We start from the raw sequence: 9,525 nt of genomic DNA, 5'->3' as shown, positions 1-9,525 counted from the left end.
TTTCTCTAAGTGGGTTTTTACTCCAATTCAAATGAGCTTAGACTGTTTAACTGTTACTTAAATTATCACCTAGAATATAATTACTACACAGGCAAGATTCCCTGATAAGCAGATGACCCAGCTGCTCTCACACTGTTGTGCATGCTCAGGAAGCCCTAAACTCAAGCATTCATTCCAGAAGCTGACAGAGTTACCTATGATGTATAAAGCTCTGTTTAAAAAAATAATAATAATAAAAATAAGGCCGCACCTGTAATCCCAGTGGCTCAGAAGTCTGAGTCAGGAGGATCATGAGTTCAAAGCCAGCCTCCACAAAAGCAAGACACTAAACAACTCAGTGAGACCCTGTCTCCAAATAAAATACAGAATAGGCCTGGGGATGTGTCTCAGTGGTTGAGTGCCCCTGGGTTCAATTCCTGGTCTCCCACCACCATCCACAAAAAAAAAAAAAAAAAAGCAAATTGCTTTTTGCACAGTGAAAAAGAGGTAAATAAAATGAATCCTATTCCACACCAGTGCTCCCACCAGCCTGGCCCTGGTGTGTGGAATGAGGAACAGGACTGGAAATAGATAGCTGATGGACCTATTGAAAAGGAAGGAAAGCCTGTCTGAATATCTTGTTCCAGCCTTTAGGTTTGCTTTTATCCTTCCACCTCCTCCTCCCTCTTTTAGGCCTGCTGTCCTGATGGGCTCTGACTCAGTGAGCAGGATGGAGCATGCTGTGGGAGGAGGCAGCATTACCTTAGGGCTTACCCAGACATCTCCTGGCTGCCTTCTCCATTCTCTCTGTTTCACCACATTAGTTGGTAAATGCTTTCAGATATATTTTATATTGTCTAACACTTGGGACAAAGGTTAAATTTCATATTAATACCTTCTAATTTTATTAAACAGTTTCAACATCTAAAAGTTCTCCATTTTACTTCCAAATTATTCAAGGAGTGGTTTCTGGAGTTTGATCCACTTAAAGCTGATTTAATTGTGATTTAATGGTGATTCTTGGAGCCGATTGCCACTCCTTCTGCTAGCCTCCCTTGAGCCATTTTTCAATTTAAGCCCAGGATTCAGAGGTAAAATCAAGGCTGCCCTTGCCTTAAAAGGCTGGTTCACATATGTCTTCCTCCTCCCCAAAGCTGAATACTTTAGAGCTGCAGTGAAAGGTTTCTTCCAACAATCAGCCTTTGCTCCAGAAGAGCCATGGAGCAGAGGTGGTGTGCCAAAGTCTGTCCCTTCAGCCAGGTGAGGACAATGTTGAAAATTAATCACTTCTACAAAACAGCCCAGGTGACTTTTTTAGTGCTGTGAGGGATATAAAAGTGTGGGCATGTTTCAAAAGACCCATATTATTTGGGGGTGATAAGACATAAGCTCAAACACTGGAAATTTGCTATAGGAACCTAGAAGACTAGAATAGGCTCTACCTTGGCTGAGTTCACTGGATCAAGTCACTTCACCTCTCTGAACAATAGTTTTGTTTATGAAATGTGTTTAATTCTCTGTACTCTGCCTTGTTCACAAAGGTATCCTGAGGAGTAAATGAGATAATGCTTATGATAGTGAATTATAAATTTAGGTGGCATAACTGAAATATTTTTTTAAAAAAATTGGATGATTTATCAGAGGCAGTGGTTGAGTGGCAGGACTTACTGTAAGAAGGGAGAGATGCTGTGGGCAGGAGAGATCAGGGATTCTTCATGAGGCAAGAATGACTGGACAGTGTCTGGGGTCAGGAGGAAGAATGATGGCAAGCATTCAGACAGCAGTGATGATGGGAGCAAGGGGCCATAGGCAGAGCTGGTGATGGGGGACAGAGGGTGTTTCCCTGCCCCATTCTCATATTAGACTTCATTTGCTAAAGGAGAAAGGACATGACAAAATTTGTTTAGCTTTTCTATTGTTGTGACCAAAAGACTTGACAAGAATAATGTAAAGGAGGAAAAATGTATTTGGGGCTCACAGCTCCAGAGATCTGAGACCATGAGTGGCCAACTTCATTGTTCCATGCCTGAGATGAGGCAGAACACCAGGACAGAAGGGTGTGGCAGCTAAGGACAGAAAAGCAGCTAAGGATATGGCAATCAGGAAGCAGAGAGAGTCTAAGCTTGGCTCATCAGGAACAAAATATACACTCCAAAGGCATGTTCCCAATGACGCACCTCCTCCAGCCACAACCTACCTGCCTTCAATTACCACCCAGTAAAGTCCTATCAGGGGATTAATTCACTGATTGTATTAAGGATCTCATAACCCAACCATTTCACCTCTAAATGTTCAAGTATTGTCTCACATATGAACTTTTGTGGGGGATGGTGGGGGCACCTCATATCTAAACCATAACAAAATTATAGAGACCATGGAGAGCCTCATCAACAGGCCTATCTTACTCCATGAGCAGAGGATGGCTACTGCATGATGTCAAGCAGGGGACATATGTGATTTGAACTGTGCTTTCTGCAAGAATAAACCATTTAGAGGGAAATTGGATGGATTAGGGATGGAGACCCTAGAAATTGGGAGGCCAGTTATTATGCTGTTACAGAACACCAGGTGTGAGACTCTGTGAGTCTGAACTGGGAAGTACTCAGCAGGCGGCAGAGTGAAGTTCCAGCCCACCTGGTAATATTTTGGTCTCTTGGGACTGGGAGCAGGGCATCTTTGCAAATAAACATAGCAACAGTCAAGTCCTTTATTGGGTGAACATTTTTTCAGCATTGCTTAAAAGAGGGCACAGCATAAGAGGAAACAAAAATGTGAAGGCAAATTGAATATGAAATATCATCTCAAAATTTAATCAGTGAGGAAGCTAAGGTATAATTTAAAAATCAAGTATAACATACATTCAAAAACAATCACAAAACCTAAGTACAGAGTTTGGTGAATTGTCACAATGTGAAACCACCTGTGTAATTATCCGGGAATAGAGAAAATGACCATAACCAACATTCCAGGAGCCTCCTTTGTCCTAACTCCTAGTGACTAGCAATTATCTCTTCATAAAAGCACCCTGCCCCAGTGTCCTACTCAAAACTTAATAGTTGTGTTGTGCTTATTTAACATCTTTAAACCTATAATGTTTGTGGGATTCATTCCACATGGAGTATATAGCAACTTAATTCATTTCCATTTCTGTTCTATTCCATTATCATAAATTAGATACCCTTGAAACTGATGTCAGATATCTGAGTTATTTTCCAGCTTTGGGTATTATAATTACAGATGCAATAAATTTTCTAATTTATATATATATATATATATATTTTTTTTTTTTAATAAATACATGTTATTTTCCAGATTTGGGTATCATAATTACAGATGCAATAAATTTTCTAATTCTTGTATATATATTTTATGAATAAATATATGTTGTCTATTATTGAATATATGCATAGAATTGGAATTGTTAGATCATAGGAAATAAATATGTTCAGTTTCAGTAGATGCTTCCATATGGATTTCAAAGTTGGGCTGTTCCCATTCCTTCTAGCAGATTATGATAGTTCCTGTTGCTCCATGTTTTTGCCAACTATTAGTGTTGTCAGTATTTATCACTTTAGGTATGATGTTCATGTATATATAATTTTTAAATTATGCAAAAGGTCAAGTGGCAAGTACTAATAAGTGTTAAAGAGTGATTTGGAAGTTTAGAAATGGAGGAATTCACCTCTTGTGCTTATGTCAAGAGACCTAAGTCCTGAGATAAGAATGGCAACTATGCATTCTCCAGTGCCACTCTATGATTTTATAGTGTACTTATAATTGTAAAATGACAATGATTTGAGTTTAAACCATGTCTCTCAGACTACCAACCAGCAAAACAGGCATCCTTCCTTACCTTTTGAAAGTCCCAGATATAAAATTGTGTCATTGATAATTGTGCTGCAAATCTCTAAATTGTTACTTTTAGAAACAAACAAAAGGCCAATCACACCTAAAAATTAATAGTAATTCCTTAATGCAATTGAATTTTCAATATATGTTCAATTTTTCTTTTATTTAATATTTTTTAGTTATAGTTGGACACAATATCTTTATTTTATTTATTTATATGTGGTGCTGAGGATTGCACCCAGGGTCTCGCTCGTGTTAGTTGAGTGCTCTACAGCTGAGCCACAACCACAGCCCCCAGTTTTTCAATTATTTTACAGTTTGTTGGATTCAGCATACACCTAAGGGCCACACAGTGTGATTAACTGATTCATTTTCAGACCCATTAATCTCTAGGTCTCCTCAGTCCATTTCATTCTCTGAAGATTATTGTTGAAAAATTCATAGATTTTGTCCTGCAGAATTTGTTTCACTAATTTTGACTAATTTCAGGGAGCACCTGGAGAGGAGGCAACAGGGCTGGAGCCTAATGGTCGTTATCAATCACCTTCTTCACTGTGCTTTTCCACCTACAATAAGCTTGCAGCCTGACTCAGATTGGAATCAGAGACAACGTGAAAAACCTTCAATCTTGGATAACCTATTGGCAGCCCCACTCTACTTTAGAGAATGTTGAGTTTACCACGTCACTTTCTTTCATCCTTTGACAGTAAGGTCCAGTGTCAGTTGATACAGCATCAGGTTTCCCCTCTTTTTCAAATACCTAGACAGCTACACTCATATCAAGTCTCCTGTAAATACCTGTGAGCATCTGCCTTTGCAACCAAGCTCTAGATAGGGCCCTGAGGCTGAAGGAGACCCAACTACCCACAAAGTTCTTAGTTCCTTTAGAACAGGGAATTATCTTCACCTTACAAGGAACATTTGGCACTGCTGTGATTTAAAATGTCTGTCTCTCCATCTACCTTAGGACTTCTCAAGAGGCTGTGTCATCTGGAGCTCCAGCTAGCTGGCAAATGTCAGTGACCTCATGTTTGTCAAGTGGGCATCTGTTGGATCCTTTTACCTCCCTTGGGACCATGGCCATTATTGGGTGTTGGCTGAGGCGGCCTCATGGGTTAGCATTTTCCTATATGTGACCTGGCTGGATCTGCCATTCTCCAGCTTTTAGCCCCTGCATGGGTTTTTGACCTTAGTCCTGCTTAATGGTTTAATCTGAAATCTGCCTAGGCCCCTTAGTTGTAGTGTCATAACTGCTGCTTATTGGTTCTTGCTACTGTCTCTTCTTAGTCCCTCCTATCACTATATAACCTTGTTCCTGACACAATAAAGTTGAGATTATTGCACCTTCATGGTTGACTCATCTCCCTACCTGGTGTGAGTGTGTGGGCCAGGTTGGGTGGCAGGCCTGGTCACGATACTTACCCTCTCGCTCAGCCCAGGAGACACTAGCTGGTCTAGTGCGCTTCACTACCCCTGTCAAGGGGGAGGGCAGTTCCAACAGCTGGTGCCTTGGAGACGACAGGCTGGCTCCCATGTAGCCTTGTCGCGGGGTGGGGGGGGCAACAGATATCTTCTACACATCCTGATTCTCCCACACAGAAGAAAGAAAGTGCATCTGATGAATTGTGAAAGAGACCACAACAGCATATTTAAATAGAAGCTGCTTTATTAAGTGAACACCTGTTCTCTTCCTTCCTCCTTTCTCCTTCTTTCCTTTGTTCCTCCCCTGGTCCCTCAATTTCATCCTTCCTCCTTCTTCTCTCTCTCCTTTCCTCTTTCTCTTACCCTCCTCTTTCTACTTTCTTCCCTCTCTTTCTCTTCTCCTTCTTCCTCTTCCTCTCCATTATACTGACATAGAACAGCAACACCTATGTGTTGGTAGCAGGTGACTTCCCAGGTCACTCTCCTCTCTCCCCACTCCCTCTGGCTTCTGGTTATTCCTGTTACACAATCCTGCAGTGGGTGGAACACTATGAAAGTTTATATGACACTCAGTTGTCTTCTTCCAAATATAGAGGGGTAGCTAAAAAGTATTAGGAACTCAAAAAAAAAAAAAAAAAAAAAAAAGGTGAAATAAGTGATTTGTGAGGCCAGCAAATTTTTGGAAAGAACTATTCAATAGCACTGCCTATTTTAAACCTCTACACTTTGCAGCTAAGGAAACAGATGTTCAAAGAAGTTAATTGCCTTAAAGTCACATTGGTTGTTTATGTAATGATCTCTAAAATTTCAGTTCAATGTTCTTTCTGCCTGATATTCTGTACTAGATACCACTATAGCCCACTGAATATGACATCTATAAAGGCAGGAATCTTGTTACCTAATGATTTTCTAACACCTACCATAGAAACTAAGCATCTTTCAAATTAATTATACCTTGATGAATATTTTACACTTAAGTTTCCAGCCTGGAATATACAGGGTGATACATAAAATCATGTGAAAAAACAGATGTAGTTTAATAAAATGTTAAGTCAGATTTGTCTGTCTTATGGATTTGTTTATAGATACAAATAATTTTTGTAACTAATAATTTGACATTTTAAATTTAGATAAATTTATATTATGAAATAAATGGTGAATTTGCATATTTTGATATGAATATCCATTAAATATTCATAAAAGTCTTTAAAATTCATTAAAGTCTTTACATGTTCCAACAGAACATTTGTCTTCTACCCCAGAGGGCCTAGCATTCATAGATCTCCCATTTTATTAGGTAAGCAAGAAATCTTGTTCTTATTATGATATTTGAGTTTTAAATGATGACAATCAAATTCAGAGGTTTTTGAAAACATGTGTGGAGAAAAAGAAATAAAATGGTGTTGGCTGCTATGACAGCTGTCATTCTGGCCTTGATCTCTTCTCATGTTCAAACTGGCAGTAATCTGAAGAGAAAGGATGAAGACAAGAGAATCCACAGATCAGGTCAATTTTTCCACTAATCATCTCCTTTTGTAGGCAGCAATAAAGTTAGATGCTTTTACACAATCATAATCATATCACAAAAGGGAGAAGCTAGACAGTGGTAACTTTGGGAACATTTTAAGTCTACTCTGTAGAAAAGGGTGCTAGTATATTATGGGAAAAGTTCTAACTTAATTTAGTCTACTTGATTGATTATCAACTTATTCTACTTGATTAATTATTTTTGAGAAAAAAAATATACTAAGAAAATTTCTCCAGAAAAAAAGGAAAGGCATTTGTTTTACAAGTGGGTTAAACTTTCTACATACTAATGAATGTATAAATGCATCTATGATTTTAAAAATTTAACAACTCATCAATAAAATGTCTCAAATCCAAATCATACATTTGGCATAAAGGTAATTTGAAAACTTTTTCAACTCAATAAAACCAATATAAGATTAATAAGGTCTCATTAAATTGTATTTTGAAAATAATTTTTGTATGTGCTATAAAACATGATGTTCTATCTGAATCTATCACATAGAACAGGAGCTACAAATCCTTCTCACAAGTGAACATCTGGACATTCTACATGAACTGCACTCAGGTTTCCTTGCCAAACCCCCACCTGTGCTGACACAGCCCCTGCTCCTCCCTGTCTGTGGTGGGGTCCCCCCCCCAGAGGCCCTAGCTCTTCTTGAGGTTTTTGTGGGACTCCCACAGGCAGCCTTCTCACTGTGGCCTGTCTCAGGGCACAGAAATACACTGCTGCATCCATGAGCTGTGAGGCTGTGATGATGAGCTGGATGGAACTGGATGCCTTCTGGAAATAGAGGGAATAGCGACCCTCTGTTGCATTTTGCTCATTGTAAGAGCCCTGACGAATAAGGAGAGTCAGTTCACCACTGGGTAGTTGTTTGTACCAGAATAAATAATAAGTAGAATCACTGGTTTCATACACACAGTCCAAGGTCACAGCCTCCTTCTCCACCACAGAAATTGCAGTCTGAGCTTGAATTACCTTCTGGGCCATGCTGGTTCCTGCAGAAGAGAAGAAGAAATAGACTGATCCTTTATCTGGAACTATGGCAGTCAAAAAGATGAAGTGACTGAGGACCCAGTGCTCTGATCCCATTGCCTTTTATTCATCCCTCAGAACCTCATCAGAAAACAAAGATTTTCTCTGCAGGACCTTAAGGGCTGAGGAGAGCCTGCGCCCTGTGCTTGTGCACATTCTTACCAAGACAGATGGAGGCGATGGCTGCTCCCAGCAGGCTGATGGCCAGCATAGTGGTGCTCTTCCCCGAGAGAACTGTTCTGTTTTGTCCCAAATCCAGATCTTAATTCTGCACCTGGTGCCCAAGAGGTACAAGCAAAGTTACTGGGCTATGCACTGCATCTGCTCCAACAGGAAATGCAGTTAGCAGATGTGGAGAAAGTTTGCCTGGGTCCTGTCACATGCTTCCTGTATAGTGGGAGATGCCTGACAGCTCTGAGCAGCTGCTTTATCTTATTATAATTTATTGGGTTGGATAATTTTCAGTATATTCTTTGATGTAAAATGGAGGACTTAAAATTATTATGAACTCTAGTCATGGGCTATCATGGTCATATGTCTTTTGGTCTTACATATGCCTTTTTATTCCTACAGATGGTAGTAAGGTAAAATGTAAAAGCAGAGTTTGGACTCTCTAACAAGAAGGTAAAACTTTTAGTCTCAATCTTTGTTCCTACCTTACCAGTCATGGAATCTGGCAAAAATCACCAGAAATACTGTATTGTTAGTGAATAATTTCACATCATGTCTCCTGAGTCACAAACTGACACTGACCTCTTCATACATAGCCTCCCTCTATCAACATCCTGCAAAAGATAGATACATTTGTTGTAACTCAAGAAACTGCATGGACCCATCGTTGTCAGCCAGAGTGTGTAGTTTTCATTAGGTTTCAATGTCAGAGCCAGATGTGAGGTGTCCCCCCAAACCTCACATGTGAAACAATGCAAGAATGTTTACAGGAGAAATGATAGGGTGGTGAGAGCCTCAACCCAATCAGTGAATTAATCCCCTGATAGGGATTAACTGAGTGGCAACTGAAGGTGGGTAGTGTGCAGCTGGAGGAGGTGTGGCATTGGGGATTTGGCATTGGGATATATATTTTGTTTCTGGTGAGTAGAGTCTCTCTCTGATTCCTAATCATGTGAGCCACTTCCTTCTGCCATATGTTCTGCCTTACATCAAGCACCAAGGAAAAGCACCAAGGAAAAAGACTGAGTTCTCTGAAACTGTGAGTACTCAAATAAATTTTTCCTTCTCTAAAATTGCTATGGTCAGATCTTTTAGTCACAGCAACAACAATAACAACAACAAGAACAACAACAAAAAATCTGAACAAAACACCTTCCAATACTGATCAGTCTTTCCTCGTCCTCTGTTGGTATCCAGGACTTACTTTTTTCCTGATAAAATTAGAATACAAAGAATCATTTGGAGTCAGTGATAAAAATCCTTCAAGTCAAGTGAGGATATAGAAGGCACCTACAGTGAGGATGAGCCTGAGGACATGGAGCCAAGATGGGCAGAGCTGAGCCTGGCTTTGCTGTTCCCTTTCCATATCTCATGACTATTCCAAAATGCTTCCCAAAACCCCCACAAATATGAACATGCTTTTTTCCCACAGCATGGAGAATGTGAAACCACCAATTCCACCCATGGAGAGGGCTTCTGGGAAGCAGCCCTGACAGGGTTTGCGTCAGGGCTGCAGGTGCCTGCTGATCACTGTGCAT

At 40.0% G+C, this 9,525-nt stretch overlaps 1 long non-coding RNA gene across 1 annotated transcript; it reads right to left on the bottom strand.

The window, feature by feature from the left end:
• Nucleotides 1-7,529: 7,529 nt before the first annotated feature.
• On the bottom strand, nucleotides 7,530-8,043 carry LOC114079433 (uncharacterized). The gene is made up of 3 exons (XR_011705752.1): nucleotides 7,979-8,043; nucleotides 7,760-7,779; nucleotides 7,530-7,615 (listed from the first exon to the last, which is right to left on the bottom strand). It is a non-coding gene; the product is annotated as an uncharacterized lncRNA (long non-coding RNA).
• Between the last annotated feature and the right edge of the window lie 1,482 nt (nucleotides 8,044-9,525).

This window comes from Marmota flaviventris, chromosome 2, assembly GCF_047511675.1.
Source record: "Marmota flaviventris isolate mMarFla1 chromosome 2, mMarFla1.hap1, whole genome shotgun sequence".
In the NCBI taxonomy this organism is placed as follows: domain Eukaryota; kingdom Metazoa; phylum Chordata; class Mammalia; order Rodentia; family Sciuridae; genus Marmota; species Marmota flaviventris.
This window is presented reverse-complemented; position numbering and strand designations above follow the sequence as displayed.